This window comes from Triticum aestivum, chromosome 7B (assembly GCF_018294505.1).
Source record: "Triticum aestivum cultivar Chinese Spring chromosome 7B, IWGSC CS RefSeq v2.1, whole genome shotgun sequence".
Taxonomy (NCBI): domain Eukaryota; kingdom Viridiplantae; phylum Streptophyta; class Magnoliopsida; order Poales; family Poaceae; genus Triticum; species Triticum aestivum.
The window spans coordinates 345,493,246-345,512,800 of record NC_057813.1 but is presented as its reverse complement, the minus strand read 5'-3'; positions in this window follow the sequence as shown (position 1 = coordinate 345,512,800).

Genomic DNA, 19,555 nt, shown 5'->3' with positions numbered 1-19,555 from the left:
TTGAAGCATTTTTAGATCTGTAAACGTAAATGCTCTGTCGGATTCTTGTTTGTGGCTTGCTCAACGCTTAGCAAAAACCAAAAACGCAACTGAACTCCTAGCTCCGGTTCATGATTTTGTCGGCTCATCACTACTTTCCATAGCTTTGCATAAACTTTGATAATCATAGCTTGAATAGACATAGCCGCCTTATTATTTTGCCGGCTCATAATTTGAGTAGCCTGGTGATTTACCACCCATGGATATACTTGTCGGCTTATCATTATTATCTTCACTTTGTAGTTTAAGCCTAAGTGAATTATCATGGCTAATATTGACAAGGCCTGCAACTGGGTTAGATCCCATGTCTCAACCCTCATGCTGAATGACCTCATGGGGCAAGGCCTCTTGCCAGGCTCAAGAAAGATATTAGTTGGTGGGCTCCTAAAGAAGAGAGTTCCCCCTAGCCTCAGCAAGAAGAAATTGTCATCTTTGTAGACCAGCTTCAGAGGGGGTTTTGTCCGCCCGAGCCAAAATTCTTTCATGACGTTCTCAATTTCTTCGACCTCTGGACCCAGGATATTGGTCCAAATTCCATCACCAATCTTTGCCAATTTCAAGTTTTCTGTGAAGTATATCTCCAGACGGCGCCAACTGTCCCTCCCTTTCCAGAATTCTTCTACATCAACCACCAGACTGAGTTCAAAGAAGTTCCTAGTATAGAACTTGGTGGAATTTCTGTCCAAAGGTGGAAGAATAGTCCTTTTCCTAAAGCCAAGCTGGTGAGTTATCCCATGGGCTGGAACAGGACTTGGTTTTACTGCAAAAACACTGCTCCTCAAGGTGAAAACCCCATGCCAAGTCATGTAACAATTGCTTTTCCGGGTTGTCCATCAGACGAGGAGCGAAAACAAGTGGCCTCTTTTTATTATAAGTTAAGAGCTCTGATTGCTAAATGCTTCACCGGGATCGATCTGACCCAGTGTTGGATAAGCTGGCATATCCATCCCCTTAGCTTAAGGGGCAACTTAATATTCAACTGTACTGGTGAGCCGGAAGATGCACAATGCTTCAGCAAAGCCAATCTTTCTGAAGATGAAATTAACAATGCCACAAAGAAGTTGTTGGGAGAGTCCCAAGGAAAATGCAACAAGACCGGTGTGGCTCCCTTCTGCCTGACCAACCCTGTGCCTCAAGTGAGTGTTATTTTATACTATCTTACTCATTCTATCCAACTTATATGCCGTCTTAAACTTAATTTCGGGCTCGTCATATATGTAGGCAAACTCCAAGTTTTGGAAAAGGAAGACTCAGAAGACTCCTCCTCCTCATGTTGGACAAGTGGATGAGCTGGCTGATGCTGACGAGGCGGCTACTGAATCCAAGGTAGAACTCGACTCACTAGGTCATCTCTTTATTGAGTTTGCTGATGCTCCTCCTTCTCAAGATAACCCTGAGACCAGTAGAGCCGACAATGTTGAAGTAATTTCAATTTCATCAAATTCGGTGTTGGCGTGGAAGAACGAGCACCTATGGGGCACGGGTGCCCCTTTGTGGTTCGGCAAGGGGACGATCACATTCCACAAAGAGCAGAAATGGCAGGGCAACACAGCAATGGACAACTCCATTTTACCCAGGCTCGGGCCGCTTTGTAATGTAAAACCCTACTCCTGATGTGGCAAGGGGACAGTCGCATTGCACAAAGAGCAGAAATGGCAAGGCAATGCGGCACTGGACAACTCCATTTTACCCAGGTTCGGGCCGCTTTGCAACGTAAAACCCTACTCCTGCTGTGGTGGATTGATCTAGAGGAACACGAAGGCACGACATGCTCAAGCCCGGCAAGGGTGCCTCGGGAAGAGAAGCGCGTGCATACAAGTGTTGTGGGATCTAAAGTTAGAACCCTTTGCTTGGTTGCCTTAGGCCTCCTTTTATAGCTTAATGGGCGACCACAGTGGCAAATCAGTCATTTTGGTATGTTTAGATAGTAACAGTACTATCATACCTAACTCTAGCAATTAGGACAAAGTGCATTAAATGCATCTGCTAGGTTTCACACTGAGGTTGAAGCCTAGCAAGACTGTCGCGTCACTTATCGTTCTTCTCCTTATTAGCATGACATGGCATCTGGAAGGGTGTCAATAAAGCTAATCCCTTCTCCAGCAGGTTGCCATGTATCTAACAAGATCGACGAAGTCATTTGAGGGCTCGACACCGCAGTGACTAATGACTTGGGTATGATGCGGTGGACTGGTCTTGGTGAGTGCTTGTCGGTTGATTCGGTCTTGTCCCTCAGGTGCAGGCTTGACCCAGCCAGGCTCTCCTGCCCAGCAAGGGAGGCCTTCCTGTGGTGATCTCTTGCTAACTTGATCTCTTATTGCTCTCCTTGATCTCACGAAGAGTGGTTTCTCTGGCTTGTCATTTGCCCCTGTCAAGGCAACATACCGGGAAGATCACAATTGTCCGTGCATATGTAGCGACCTGACCCGAATGGATCAAGTCTCTGTGCTTTAGTGTCAACCCTGGATCGGTATGTTGACACACATAGTACTCGAGGATTTATAACAGAGGTAAATCACATGTATAAAGTAACGTAAGTACTCTTACCTCAATCCAAATAGCGGAAGTAACAAGGTTGTGGATTCCCATCAACACCAACGGCAAAGTTGAGTGTAGAAATCGTAACCCTAACATATCACTTACTCGTCATAAGATCCTGCAACATGAGACGTTGCAGCCACAAAGGGTCAGTACATTGAATGTACTGGCAAATTCACACCATAGGATAATGATGAATAGTAACTATCACTACATGCATATTTGGCTGGTGGAAAGCTCTATGTTTATAGTTTTTGCGAAAAGCCAATTTTTCCCTACTGCAAAGGAATATATTTTATTTAACTACAAAGTTGGTTGATAAAATGTTGAGAAGGTAAACCCCCTCTCAACCCCAATTAAAAGTAATCATTAACCCAATTAATTAATTTAAGTAATATGATGAGATACTTAAGATACTCCAAGTACTAGATACTCAAATTGTCCATAACCGGGGACACGGCTAACCATGATTAGTTTGTACACTCTCCAGAGGTTTGCGCACTTTTCCCCACAAGACTCGATCGCCTCTGTTGGATTTCTCGCACTACATGGTGTTTGAGAAACGGATGATCGAGACACAGTCTTTCAGAAACATTAACTCTCTACTCCGGGTACACTATATCAAACCTACAAAACCCACTACCTGCTGATCTACCTCTTCAAGAGCTTCACGTAACTTACTCAACTATGCTAGAGCCCATAATAGCTTGTGGCTGCACACGGAAGTTTCTAGCATGAATAATCTCAGTTCCCTTTGAGCCTGGGTGGCGGTCCATAGGAAAATCACACGGTAACCCCGGGATTTCCAAAAAAAATAGGCAATCACTGGATACCCCAGGTGCCTCAATCCACCCAGATGTGTATTAAAGTTGCCACCTTAAGTTGAACCATTAAGTAAACAATCTCACATCTGTCATGGAATACACTCAAACCCAATCCACGTCTACGAGCATAGCATGGCAATATAAGCAACGCGTAACTCCCAAGGGTTTGATATGAAACAGGGCAATAGGTTCCTACCTCATCCACTACATCCCAATATCCACATATTATCAAACCTACTCATGCAATGTTTGAGGGTGAAACTAATGCATAAAAACTGGGTATGAAAGGGATATAATCAAAGTGTGAACTTGCCTGCAATGTTGATGAAGATGATTCGCACTCATTACTCTTGATAGTTCTACTCGTCACACTCCATTCAATCTATCGTAGGCAAGAAATAATAACCACACATAAGCAATCACTCAGAAGATCGGGAAGAACGAAGAAGACAGTTCGGAAAACATCAAAACCAAGCAAATAACTCTTGCAGCATAAAACAATTTCTAACAGTACCAAAATTATGTGAATTTGGCCTTATCAGAAAGTTTAGGTCAAGAGCTTCGATTTGCAAAAAGAATCAACTAAATCGGAGTTACGAAACTCAAGTTATGATCAAACGAAGTTCAAATTCAAATCTGATCTAATTCAAATTTTAAACTTTCAAAAACATGTTTGAGTTGGATTACTAGATAGAGGAGATCATAACAAAGAAGCGGGTGTTGGTTTCATCTAATTTGGATGAACGAGTAAAAAGTTATGGCTATTTGAAAAATGAGGGCCAAGCTGTTCTACGAAAGAAAAATAGTTACCGCTAAGGTCTAATGTATAAATACATAGACTAATTAATAATCTAATTATTTTATCATACTAGTCTAGAAAATAATAAACTACGGAAATAATAAAAAAAGGTACCTTTATAAGGCAGAGAAAAGACAATTTCGGAGAGAAGACAATTTCCAAAAGTGGCGCCGAAGAGGAGAAAAATATTTTTCTTAAATGAATCTAGTGAAACCAAAATATTGATTTAACCCGAATCAAGTGATTTTTGGAGGCTCTATGGGTCTATATTTATTGGTGGAAAAGAGCCTTAGGGGTCAGAAGCTAGGCAATGTGAGACTAAACGTAGACGTAATTAAACGAAACAGAGAAGAAAAAGGCTAACGCCTCGCACGGGCCTAAAGCCCATCCGCCGGCCTCGCGCGTACGTGCTGCATATTTTTTTTCTTTTTTTTAACAAAAATCGGCCTAAGTAAAGAAAAATAAAAAGGCTGGCTGGGCCTGGCCGATTTAGGAGAGAGAAAAAAAATAGAAGTGCCCTATGCACTATGCTACGCGTGTGGGCGGTAAATAACTATGGGCCGCATGTATAGTTTTTTTTTCAAAGAGAAACAGAAGGAAAACCGGATAAAGAAAATAAAGTAAAATTGTATATAGGCATATTATATATCAAAAGTTTCATAAAAAATATTTCCTACAAGATGAACATTTTTATAGAGTCAAATAAAATACACACAAATTCAAATAAAGCAAAGAGTGCTTCTGCTCTAGTAAAATCCAGTAAAAAATCATTTTAAAAATACCAAAATTAATTCAAATTCATTTCTCTCCAATTTTCTGATGTAGGGAATCATGTTACCCTATTTTCCATATATTTTATTTTTGGAGAAAAATAATTTGAATAAAACTCAATAACTCCAAATTGAAAATAAATTCGAAAGAACTTTGAATTTAATTCTTTGAAACTCCCAACTCATATTTCATATGTTTTGAAGAAGTCATTTTATCTTCGCTCGTGAAAATCATTGAGTTGCATAAAGTTCCAGAATTGGAAATATTTTCCAAATGAAATTCAAATATTTTCAACACCCCTTGTCATTTAAATAAATGGAAGAAGTCATGTCATATTCTCTCCAGGGTTTTGTGGTGAAAAGAATTTGAATTCACGGAGATCACGGATGCAAAATGAAAGTTTGGGAAAGTCCTTTTATTCCCTCTCATTTAACTTTCAAAAAGTTTCGAATTTCACTCAATTTCACACAATCAATCAAACAATCAATCAAATCTATATATTTATTATAACATTCCAAAATTTAGAATTTTGGGATATTACAAACCTACCACCCTTAAAATGAATCTCGTCCTCGAGATTCGGAGAGGCTCGAAAGAAATAGGTTAGGTTTGGGGTCTTCTCAAAAATCCATATATCGTCTCCGGGGTCTCGGGTGCTACCACCCTTAGAAGCATGGTTACGGTTCCATCAAAACTCATATACTCCATCCTTATTGTTGACAGTGTCGGTCTTCCCAGATCTTCAGGATAATTCCTTCTCTAGGTTCTTCCGGTGGTGGCATAACTTTTCCTCAGTTCTTCAGTACTTTCCTCCTGGTAAGGTTATTCCGAGATTGGGTCTTCTTAGCTGACAGGTCTGGCCCCAATACAAATTAGCTATCGATATCTCATGGTGGTCAACAATTTATGGTTTCTCCTGCAGAAAACGGGTTTGGGTTGAACCTCACCGTATATCCTACGATTGGCAACAGCTGCCGTGTACAAGGGAAAAATACTTATAACATTCTAAGCTTCAAACAAGGTTTTGATCGTCGTCTCTCTACTATAGGTAAGTCACCTCAGATTTACCATCCATATAGCAAGGCGAACAATAAGAGTAAGTCGGTATGGTGATCAATCCATCCCGCACCCAAATCATTATCTTGTATATGGTTTAGCGAATCTCGCATTCTAACACTCGGTCATCCTCACAAGCATTGCAGAATTTCTCTTCTCAACAAACCAACTTCGGATAAATCCATTGATTCTGCAAGACAAACAAATGTCTATCATTCCTTCACAACTCTCAGGTTTTGCGTTGCTCCTATAAAATCGTCGGTTGATAAAGTCGTAACTTCTTCCGGGGTTTTTCCTTCAGCAAGAGTGTGTTGGCTTCTTGGCAGGTCCTGGGGCCTGTGGGTTATGGCCCATCTCATCACTTGCAAACCTTGAACTCGTCATCGGGGCAACGGATCTCTAATCCAACATCCAACTTCCAGCTTCCTAGCATACTAAAAATCCATCCAATTGTAATGTCTTTCTTCCTTCTATTTTTACCAAACTAAGACGTGATTACTCAGACTCATCATGGAATTTCCATTGATCCATATTTCCAACATCATACCTCCTTTATATCCAATAGTAATTCCTCTCTTCATACTCTTGGGATATCCACATACCGAGATAGAAACTTATACTTATGAAGTCCATACTCCACTTCGTGGAACATCATTATCCTTTCCAGGGTCAAGCGTCCTTACAGGGGGATATTGGCCATCTCTGCATGGCACTTCTTCAACTGGGAAAGATGAAACACATCATAAACTCCTGACCGTCCTTCGGGTGACTCCAGCTTGTTGGCCACTTCTCCCATATGCTCCAAACTCGCTATGGTCCTACAAATCTCGGGGCTAACTTTCCCTTAACTCCAGATTGTTTAACTCCTCGCAGTGGGGACACACGAAGACATGCTCTGTCTCCAATTTCATAGACTTCCTCCTTGCGTTTTTGAGTCTGCATAACTCTTCTGACAGGACTGAGCTACCTTCAGTCTATCTCGAATCAACTTAACATTCTCTTCTGACTCCTTGATCACATTTTGTCCAAGCAACTGACGGTCTCCAACTTCATCCCACACCAACGGTGTCTGGCTCCTTCTCCCATACAAAGCTTCAATAGGGGCCATCTTCAAAATGTCTTGGTAACTGTTGTTGTATGAGAACTCCGCATAAGGTAGATTATCATCCCTACTAGATCCATAATTTAGCGCACACGCTCTCAACATGTCTTCTAGTATCTGGTCGACTCTGTCGGTCTGTCCATCTGTCTGCGGGTGGAATGTTGTACTGAACTCCAATCTTGTAGCCAAAGTCTGGTGTAACTGATGCCAAAACTTTGAAGTAAACTGCGTCCCTCTATCTGACACGATGCTCCTCGGAACTCCATGCAAACATACGATCCTGGACATATATATTTTGGCCAACTTTGCACTTGTATAAGTGGTTTTCACCGGATTAAAATGAGCCACTTTGGTCAAGCGAATCAACTACTTCCCAGATAGAGTCATATCACGTTCGGGTTCTGGGAAATCCGGTAATGAAATCCATGCCAAGCTTATCCCACTTCCATTCGGGTATCAGCATAGGTTGTAGTAATCCTGCTAGCTTCTGATGCTCCGCCTTTTACTCTCTCTGGCATACATCACCTACGACTACATACTCCGCAATATCCTTCTTCATACCAGTCCACCAGAAACACTCCTTCAAATCCAAATACATCTTGGGGTTTCCAGGACGAATCGAGTATGGTGAGTCATGAGCCTCTTGAAGTATTTACTTCCTGATCTTTGCATTATTGGGAACATATACACGGTCCTCGAACCATAAGATGTCGTGCTCATCCTTACGAAAACCTTTGGCCTTTCCTTTGCTCATCCTCTCTTTTATCTCAGCAATCTCTTTGTCATACTTCTGAGCTTCACGAATCTTTCCCAACAATGTAGACTGAACTTCCATTGCTGCAACAAAACCTTTGGGAATAATCTCCAACCGAAGTTCCGTGAGATCCTCGGCTAACTCCTTTGGTAATCTTACGCTTATGAGGGTATTCGGCCTTGTTTTCTTTATGGTTGTGTCCTATTTCTCCACAAAGCTTGTATGCACAAGATTTCTTCATATCCTTTCCATAAGGCTTCAATTTCTGGGACACAAACTAAGACTTTTAGCATATTCAACTTAAATTCCTTCGAAGTGGTTACTCTTTGCCATCCATTGATGGTTTGGTACACCCTCCACCAAGTAGCAGCAACTCTTACAAAGCACTGAAGAGCATGCTGGGTTATATCCTTTCTGGCTTTAGGGTAATCCTCCATGTTCTGAATCCATCGGTCCGTATCCAATTGACTCATCGGTCCAGAAAACTACAAGCTCATCTCCATTCATCCTCTATTGGGTCCATGGGTTTTGGGGTGAGAGAGAGATAGAGAGGGATGCACACAAAACAAACAATGGTTTTTGAAAAGACAGATTTTATTGTGGCTGTCAGAAAAACATCAAACAAATGACACTCACAATTGTCGCATCTAACATAGGTACATAACAGGGGTTTGGTCTTCTAAAGGTCAATAAATCTTCGAAGTCATCAAACTCTTCAAGTCTTGTTCATGCTTCCAATGGCTTCTTCCCATCGTTCTTGTCCTTCTTAAGTTCTTTTGCTAGTTCATCTCTATTGACGCGAAGTCTCTAGTGACATCCTTTAATATTTCTGTAGTTACGTTCCAACTTCTGGATTTCAACATCCTAGGTATGAACCATGGTACTACTGTCCTTCAGTTCCTGACGAATCTCCGGTATCTCGAGGTTTTGCTCGTCCAGCTTGGCTACTTTCAGATTCTGGTCCCGAGTTCTTCTCAAAATGCTTCCTTGTCAAAATACGGCTTCCTGAAGGTCCATCTTAAACTTCTTGATGTAACACTCCAGATCCTGGTGATACACCAGCTAAGGTTAAAACTTGATCTCTTGCTGGCAGGTGCTCCATTATCCCTTTTGTCATCCAATTCTTCCGAAAGATGCGTGCTTAACACCTCATGGTGACAATAACATGAGCGAGCGATAGCATCATGGATATCTATGTTTATGACTATGTCTTTGTCATGAGCTATCATTCCATAGTTGATATTTTCTGTCTTGGGGCTTTCTTGACAGAACTTTGAGTTTTTAACTCTCCATGCTCCGGTCTTTCTCCGATACACCTTGATCTCGGGTATTGACAACTTCCATAATCTGCCAAGTTCCATAAGGGTAGCCTTCCTAGGTCATAAAAAGAATCTGGGAATTCTTCAGAACCTTCAAATTCTCCTAGTCTTCAGAGTCTTCAACAGTTGTAGTTTCCATTATCATAATGTATGGTAAAATCCTCTTCATTCCGAATGGTCTTAATTGTCCGATATCTGGTACTTCTTGGAGTGGTCTTGTCAGTCGAATCTTCGAGTGGTCAAAAGGGGAAAGGGATATGGTCTCACTAAAAAGGGAATATTTGAATAAGCTCAGAAGAGAAGAGAGGTAAAAGATCTTTTGAAAAAGAAAGGTTTAGAGAAAATCCTTCCTATGGGCTTGCCAGTTTCTAGGGTCACGTCCTACAGTCAACATGTGCTCTCATACTGTGATGCCCGAATAATTAAGCTACAGCAACCATCTACTAATGATGCCACGTCACCTTGATTACTGATGCTAATCTTGCGTTAGTTCGAAACCGATTCTAATTTAAATTCAAAATTAGGCAAACATCAAAAGTTTTCAAATATTAAAAACCAAAATGTTCGGGTTGTGTCAGTTATTGCACAGATGACTATGATGAATAATCCACATTTTTATATAATGTATAAATGCACTAAAATGATTTAAACGGTAGCAAAACAATTTTTAAATGCCTTTGGTATTTTATAAAACACAAAACTAATTTATTTTGGGTTAAAACCTTTTGTGGCTGAGGGTTATTTTGAAACGCTGTTTTAGGAGTTGTTGTCATATTTTACTAAGTGAAAATAACGTGGGTCTAAAATTTAAAACAGAAAAGGAAAAATAAGAAAAGAAAAATAAAAAAAGGAGAAAAGGGGAAACCCCCCCCCCTGGCCCAACTGGGCCAAGCCCACCTGGCCCAGCCGGCCAGCCCCCTGGCCCGGCCCACCCCCTCACTCCCATATCCCCCCTCCCCCGGTCGGCAAACCCTAGCCGACCACCCCATCCCCCCCCCCCGATCCCCTTCACCTCCCTCCCCGCCGATCTGGATCGGGGTCCGCCCGATCACGTCGCCCCTCCGACGCCGGCGCCCCACCGCCCCGTCCTCACCTCCTCCTCTCCTCCCCGACCGGCCGCGCAGGGCGCCCGACCCCCCTCGTCGCCTCGGGGCCGTCCCCGACTCCCACCCCACCTCGCCGGATCCGCATCGCCGCCGAGCGCCTCCCCGCCCTCCTCCTTGCCGGTCGCCCCCGACCGCCCCCGAGCGCACTACAGAGACCCTACGCATCCCCCCCGTGAGCTCTTCCCCCCCCATCGATCCCCTCTCTCCCCTCGTCTCCCTCCCGAGCGCCACCACCGCTCCCCGTCGCCGGTTCCGGTCACCCGCGCTCACCGCGGCTCCCGCGCCGCCCCACGCCCTGCAGCGCCCCGTCGCCAGTGGCCTCGCCCCTCTGCGCCGCCTCCGGTCACCGCCCGCCCCCCTGCTGCTTCGGGCCGCGCCACCCTGCCACTCCGCACCAGCGCCACCCCTCGCCTCCGCCCGCCATGGCCCCGGCTGGCCGCGCCGGCGTGCCCCACCGTCGGTGCCCCGGCGGCCTCGTCCCACCCTGCGGGCGAGTGCCCGCTTGGGTGCGCCCGCGCCCAGCGCCCACGCCCGTTCGGGCGAGCGCCCGCACCCGCGCCCGGTCGGCCCCCTTGGCCACTGCCGGGTGGGGCCCGATGCCCTCTGGGCCACAGACACATGGGGCCCGCCCCCAGAACGCTTAAAAAAATAAAAATAAATAAATAAATAAGATAAATAAAAATAGTAAATATGATTAAATAAAATAAAAATGATTTAATAAAATTAATTATTAATTAATTAATTTATTAAGTAATTAATTAAGTTAATTAATCCTGATTAGATTAACATAATCACTAATTAATTTAACTGATCTATAATTAAACAAAACAGAGAATGACAGGTGGGTCCCACTGGACCCACATGTCAGGTTGACCAAGTCAACTCTGTTGACTACTGATGTCAGCATGACATCATGCTGATGTCATTAATCTGTTTTCCGAATTAATTAAATAATTAAATAAATTCCAGAAATTAATAAAATCTTTAGAAAATCATATCTTTTAATCCGTAACTCGGATTAAAATATTTTCAACATGAAAGTTGCTCAGAACGACGAGACGATTCCGGATACGCAGCCCGTTCGTCCGCCACGCGTCCCAAGCATAGAGAACCTGCAACATTTCACCTCCGGTTCATCTGTCCGAAAACACGAAACACTGGGGGTACTTTCCCGGATGTTTCCCCCCTTCACCGGTATCACCTCGTACCGCGTTAGAACACGTCTAGCTCTGCTTGTTGACCTATTATGCACTTGCTTGCTATGTATTTACTGTTTCTCCCCCCTCTTCTCTCCGGTAGCCCCCGTGACGATGCTGATGCCCCTGTGGACGACTACGTCACCGACGACCCCTCTCTCTTGTCAGAGCAACCAGGCAAGCCCCCCCCTTGATCACTAGATATCGCCTATTCTCCTCTATACTGCTTGCATTAGAGTAGTGTAGCCTGCTACTGCTTTCCGTTGATCCTATTCTGATGCATAGCCTGACATTGTTGCTACATCTGTTGATACCTTACCTGCAATCCTAAATGCTTAGTATAGGATGCTAGTTTATCATCATTGGCCCTACATTCTTGTCAGTCTGCCTTGCTATACTATCGGGCCGTGATCACTTGGGAGGTGATCACGGGTATATACTATACATACATACATACTATACAGATGGTGACTAAAGTCGGGTCCGCTCGAGGAGTACCCGCGAGTGATTCACGGATTGGGGGTTGAAAGGACCTTTGTCCCGACGGCCCTCTGTGTGGATCTTTGTGGCGGAGCGACAGGGCAGGTTGAGACCGCCTAGGAGAGAGGTGGGCCTGGCCCTGGTCGGCGTCCGCGGTTGCTTCATAATAACACGCTTAACGAGATCTTGGTATTTGATCTGAGTCTGGCTACGAGCCTATACGCACTAACCATCTACGTGGGAGTAGTTATGGGTATCCCGACGTCGTGGTATCAGCCGAAGCACTTCAGACGTCAGCGACGGAGCGGCGCGCGCCGAATTGGACTGGAACGTCACTAGGCTAGGTCTGCTTTCGGCCGCGTACGCAACGTGCAGGTGTGCTATGGGCGATGGGCCCAGACCCCTGTGCGCTTAGGTTTAGACCGGCGTGCTGGCCTCTCTGTTGAGCCTAGGTGGGGCTGCGACGTGTTGATCTTCCGAGGCCGGGCATGACCCCGGAAAGTGTGTCCGGCCAAATGGGATCGAGCGTGTTGGGCTATGTGGTGCACCCCTGCAGGGAAGTTAATCTGTTCGAATAGCCGTGATCTTCGGTAACAGGACGACTTGGAGTTGTACCTTGACCTTATGACAACTAGAACCGGATACTTAATAAAACACACCCTTCCAAGTGCCAGATACAACCGGTGGTCGCTCTACCTCGGGGATATGAGGAGGGGATCGCCGAGTAGGATTATGCTATGAGATGCTATTTGGAGATGTTACTTGGAGAGGCTACTTGGAGGACTTCAATCTACTCTCTTCTACTTGATGCAAGACGGTGGCTGCGAGAAGCGTAGTCTTCGACAGGATTAGCTATCCCCCTCTTATTCTGGCATTCTGCAGTTCAGTCCACTGATATGGCCTCCTTACACATATACCCATGCATATGCAGTGTAGCTCCTTGCTTGCGAGTACTTTGGATGAGTACTCACTGTTGCTTTCTTCCCCCTTTTTTCCCCTTTCCTTTCTTTCTAGTTGTCGCAACCAGATGCTGGAGCCCAGAAGCCAGACGCCACCGTCGATGACGACTACTACACTGGAGGTGCCTACTACTACGTGCAGGCTGCTGACGACGACCAGGAGTAGTTTGGAGGATCCCAGGCAGGAGGCCTGCGCCTCTTTCGATCTGTATCCCAGTTTGTGCTAGCCTTCTTAAGGCAAACTTGTTTAACTTATGTCTGTACTCAGATATTGTTGCTTCCGCTGACTCGTCTATGATCGAGCACTTGTATTCGAGCCCTCAAGGCCCCTGGCTTGTATTATGATGCTTGTATGACTTATTTATGTTTTTAGAGTTGTGTTGTGATATCTTCCCGTGAGTCCCTGATCTTGATCGTACATGTTTGCGTGCATGATTAGTGTACGATTGAATCAGGGGCGTCACACATACCATCTTGTAGCGACCCGAACTGAATGGATCAAGTTTCTGTGCTTAAGTGTCAACCCTGGATCGGTATGGTGACGCACACAATACTCAAGGATTTATAACAGAGGTAAATCACATGTATAAAGTAACGTAAGTACTATTACCTCAATCCAAATAGCGGAAGTAACAAGGTTGTGGTTTCCCATTAACACCAACGGCAAAGTTGAGTGTAGAAATCGTAACCCTAACATATCACTTACTCATCATAAGATCCTGCAACATGAGACGTTGCAGCCACAAAGGGTCAGTACATTGAATGTACTGGCAAATTCACACCATAGGATAATGATGAATAGTAACTATCACTACATGCATATTTGGCTGGTGGAAAGCTCTATGTTTATAGTTTTTGCGAAAAGCCAATTTTTCCCTACTGCAAAGGAATATATTTTATTTAACTATAAAGTTGGTTGATAAAATGTTGAGAAGGTAAACCCCCTCTCAACCCCAATTAAAAGTAATCATTAACCCAATTAATTAATTTAAGTAATATGATGAGATACTTAAGATACTCCAAGTACTAGATACTCAAATTGTCCATAATCGGGACACGGCTAACCATGATTAGTTTGTACACTCTGCAGAGGTTTGCACACTTTTCCCCACAAGACTCGATCGCCTCTGTTGGATTTTTCGCACTAGATGGTGTTTGAGAAACGGATGACTGAGACACAGTCTTTCAGAAACATTAACTTCCTACTCCGGGTAGACCATATCAAACCTACAAAACGCACTACCTGCTGATCTACCTCTTCAAGAGCTTCATGTAACTTACTCAACTATGCTAGAGCCCATAATAGCTTGTGGCTGCACACGGATGTTTCTAGCATGAATAATCTCAGTTCCCTTTGAGCCTGGGTGGCGGTCCATAGGAAAATCACACGGTAACCCCGGGATTTCAAAAAAAAAAACAGGCAATCACTGGATACCCCAGGTGCCTCAATCCACCCAGATGTGTATTAAAGTTGCCACCTTAAGTTGAACCATTAAGTAAACAATCTCACATCTGTCATGGAATACACTCAAACCCAATCCACGTCTACGAGCATAGCATGGCAATATAAGCAACGCGTAACTCCCAAGGGTTTTATATGAAACAGGGCAATAGGTTCCTACCTCATCCACTACATCCCAATACCCACATATTGTCAAACCTACTCATGCAATGTTTGAGGGTGAAACTAATGCATAAAAACTGGGTATGAAAGGGATATGATCAAAGTGTGAACTTGCCTGCAATGTTGATGAAGATGATTCGCACTCATTACTCTTGATAGTTCTACTCGTCACATTCCATTCAATCTATCGTAGGCAAGCAATAGTAACCACACATAAGCAATCACTCAGAAGATCGGGAAGAACGAAGAAGACAGTTCGGAAAACATCAAAACACAAATAAAACTTGCAACATAAAACAATTTCTAACAGTACCAAAATTATGTGAATTTGGCCTTATCAGAAATTTTAGGTCAAGAGCTTCGATTTGCAAAAAGAATCAACTATATCGGAGTTACGAAACTCAAGTTATGATCAAACGAAGTTCAAATTCAAATCTGATCTAATTCAAATTTTAAACTTTCAAAAACATGTTTGAGTTGGATTACTAGATAGAGGAGATCATAACGAAGAAGCGGGCGTTGGTTTCATCCAATTTGGATGAATGAGTAAAAAGTTATGGCTATTTGAAAAATGAGGGTCAAACTGTTTTACGAAAGAAAAATAGCTACGGCTAAGGTCTAATGTATAAATACATAAACTAATTGATAATCTAATTATTTTATCATACTAGTCTAGAAAATAATAAACTACGGAAGTAAAAAAAAAGATATCTTTATAAGGCAGAGAAAAGACAATTTCGGAGAGAAGACAATTTCCAAAAGTCGCGCCGGAGAGGAGAAAAATATTTTTCTTAAATGAATCTAGTCTGTCAGGACCCCGACTCGATGTCACATCGATCTAGCTGGTAACACCTCATATCACTTTGCGGCCTCACGCACGGTATCCCCACGGGTGTCGTCTTACCTTTTCCCGGGACCGTTTGCGCCTTTTGGCTCACGTATATGATAGTGTCGCTAGCATCCATATGATAAGGAGCCCGGGCTGACATGACTAGTCGTAAACCCAAAGTGGCACAGACTTACAGGGATAGGCATCCATGACCCAGCTTCGAACGTGTCGGTCATCAGCAAGTGGGTCCGGGCTGTAGCACTGGGCTAGCAGGACTCCGGTAAACCGGGCTGTAGCGGGCTAACAGGACTCCGGTACTCAAAGCGTGACATTTCCCCGAAGGGACAGACACAGGAATGAAGAAGGACACATGCCGGCCAGCCTAAGTGTTCCAGAGCAGTAGCAAGCTACCATGGCTCAGCGGTAACACTAGGTGACATTTCCCGGTAAGAGAGGCTACTAAAGATAAACAACTAGATAGTCAGATCCCACACATACCAAGCATTTCAATCATACACACAATATGCCCGATATGTGCAAATACAACGAAGCATCACAACATGACTCTATGACACAAGTACTTTATTTAAGGCTCAGGGAGCCATACATAACATACACAAAGGTACGGGTCTCACGACCCAACATACAAGTCATACAGTCATACAAACCAGCAGCGGAAGTACATTGTCTGGGTACAGACAACTAGTAAAATAAAAGAGGCTTGGAAAGCCTAGCTATACTACGTGGTCCATCACAAGCTCAGGGTCACCACCTGGGTCTTTAGCCTACTCGTTGATGTCAACGTCTACATAGAACCCATCAGAAGGGGTTGCAGCATCTTCTGTAAAAATGTAGATTATAGCAACATGAGTACAAAGGTACTCAGCAAGACTTACAACAGATCCTACATACATGCATAGTATCAAGAAGGGTTGGTGGAGTTATTGCAGCAAGCCAGCTTTGACTCTTGGCTAGGCTATCCTACGATACTCCAACTTGAAATGTTTTGCGCACACGAGTCCACTACTCACCACTTCAATACACTACCGAGGATCCACCTCCGTCTTCCTACGGAAGAGCCATCCTCGGCACTCACACTTATCTTGAGGCTTTTAGTAGTTTCCATTTACTTGTCTATGAACTGTATAGGCAACCAAGTAGTCCTTTACCGTGGACGCGGCTATTCGAATAGATCATGTTAACCCTGCAGGGGTGTACTTCTTCATACATGTTTCCACCACTTAGCGTCTGCACACGACATGTGCTCGGCAGACTTCAAGCGAAAGCCGACGTGGGTGTAGACCACGACCTACCTAAACACTTAACCCTCTAGTCCAGGTTTATCGCCTATTCAGGTTCCATCCGCAGGGAGTCCGGCCGAGGTTTCCCATACGGCCCCGAACGATGTGAACAGGGTTCCCGAGATACCTAACGGGTATTCGGTACACCCGGCACGTACCTACCGCATCACAGCCCACCCCTACGGTCAGCGCTGTCCACGGCCTCCAGTAGGCTACAAACACCAGAAACTACTTGCAACTCCTGGACAGAGAGCTAGGGTGAATAAGAAGTCGAGCGGGGTCATATTTCAGGGCCCAATGCATGGTAGTAGCTGTATCTTAAATCACATATACAGATCTCAGTGCTTAAGGTCGGCTTCAATGAAACAACCCACCATGTACTCCTACATGGCCTCTCATCGATACCTTTACCAAATCGTGTTCACCACACCACTCTCATTACCGACATAACATTTCACTCTAGCCCATCACCCACATGAACCAGACCTGACACGACTCTAAGCATAGCAGGCATAGCAAGGTAGGAACAACACATACATATGGCTCAATCAACTCCTACACATGCTAGTGGGTTTCATCTAGTTACTGTGGCAATGACAGGTCATGCAGAGGAAATGGGTTCAACTACCGTAGCACACAGCAGTTTGAATCGCGTTGTCTTAATGCAGTAAAAGAGAGCAGGAACGAGAACATGGGATTGTATCGATATGATCAAATGGTTGGTTGCTTGCCTGATGGTTCGATGCTCGGATATGATTCTTCGTTAGGGTAATCACGGTACTCCTCGGGGGCAGAACCTGTCGCAAAGGACATCGATACGCAAACATCACCAAACAATGTGCAACAATATGATGCATGCATGAGACATGGCAAGATGAGTGTGTTGGGCTAATGCAACTAAAACCAGAAGGGTTTGAACAAATTTGAATCAAAGATTCAAATTTCAAACTCAAACATGGCCTCTTTAAGTGCTTTTTCTTGTTCTGCTTAAAACATCAATTTAACTTGTTTGATCATGCGTGAAAATAGTACAGATGGATAGATTGGATTTTTCTGATCATTTTTCATATATAATTTGTCCAATTTGGAGTTACAGAATAAAAGTTATGAATTTTTGAAGTTTAAATAATATTCTGGAATGTCCTGATTTAAATTAAATCCAGAAATTATAATTATTGCGCCAGCATGATGTCAGCATGACGTCAGTGGTCAACTGTGGCTGGCTGAGGTCAAACCTGACGTGTGGGGCCCACACGTCAGTGACAGGGGGGGTTAAACAGGATTAAATTAATCCTAATTAGGGATTAGTGGCGCTGGGGCCCACTGTCAGTGTCAGGGGGGGTTGACTAACAGTAGTTAGCGCTAATCTAACCACCTGGCCGACAGGGCCCACGCGTCAGTGACCCTGGGGGGTCAAACCCCAGGTCGGACAAGTCAAACCCCACCGGCGACATGACGCCGGCGAGGTCCGAGACGGCGGCGAAAGTGCTTTTTGCCATTCCGGCAACCAAATGGACGGCGGAAGGCATCTACGTGTTGCTGAGGTTGAGCCGCGACTATTGGTGGTGGTGGTTGGGCTCGGGGTGGCCGGAGTTGGCGGCGGCGAGCTCGGCTGCGGCGGCCGGAGTTCGGGTGCGGTCGGGATCGATGTTGCAGAGGGTTTGGGGAGGCGTTAGTGTGTGCTGCGTGATCCTAGTGAGGTGTAGAGCACGATAGTGTGCTCGGTTGGGTGCTACGGTGACCGTGGCCACGACGGCGACATCGCCGGCGGCGTGGAGCTCTCGGCCAAGGTGGGGCTAGGGCCTAGAGGTCGGGAGAGACCAGGGGAGAAGGGGGAAACGATCCGGGGGCTCACCGCGGAGCTGCAGGGATGGTTAGCGGGCTCGGGGACGCGCTGGAGACGACGAATTCGACGGCGACGATGGTCGGAGCCCGAAGAGGGGAACGGCGACGTAGGCGGCGATGCAGGGCTTCCGGAGACCCGTGGAGCGGTGGGGAGGAAGAGGGAGTCGAGGCGGAGCTCCTGAGCTAGTCGGGGGAGCGAGGGGTGGCCGGAGATGGCTGCTATGGCGAACGGCGGCGACGGTGGTGTTCGGCCGTGAGAGAGAGAGAGGGAGCAGCACGGGAGAGAGAGGGGGATAAGGCCAGGGGATCGGGGCGGCACCGAGAAGAAGCGCCGCGGGGTCGCGCTGGCGGGGGAGGCAGGCAGACGAGCTGGTGGCGTGGCGCTCCGGCCGTGCGCGCGCGCCGGCCACACGCCTGGCCGACTGGCGCCAGGAGGACGACGGCGGTGGTGGGCTGGGCTGGCTTGCTGGGCCGGCCAGCTGGCTGGGCCGCACAGGGAGGAGCCCAGGTAAGCTCCTCCTGTTATTTCTTTTCTGTTTTCTAATTTCTGACATTTGTTTTGATTTAAATAATATATTAAATCATTTATTTAACTTATGCCAATTTTTGCAGGGGCTAGATATATTATTCCAGAGCTCCTTTATAATTGGCATAATATTTGGACATATATTAATATATATAATTAATATATTTCCAATACAAATATTTATGCATCAATTCCAAAAGCCCAAAATAAATACCTATGAGCTCCTGAAAATATTGGTTTGATTTTTATCTCTGTCCAATATTTTCAGAGAGCCACATGAGCATTTTCTTGGATCCTTTTGGAGAAATTTTTATTTGGGTCATTTTCAAAATGATTCTGAGGGTTTCACAGATCCCCATTTCAAGTTTCTGATGAAAGAGTAAACATGATGCAACACTCTAATGCATGACTAACTAGGATGTGACAACTCACCCCCACTCAAAAGAATCTCGTCCCGAGATTTGGGTTCCTCCGGGAAGAAGGCGGG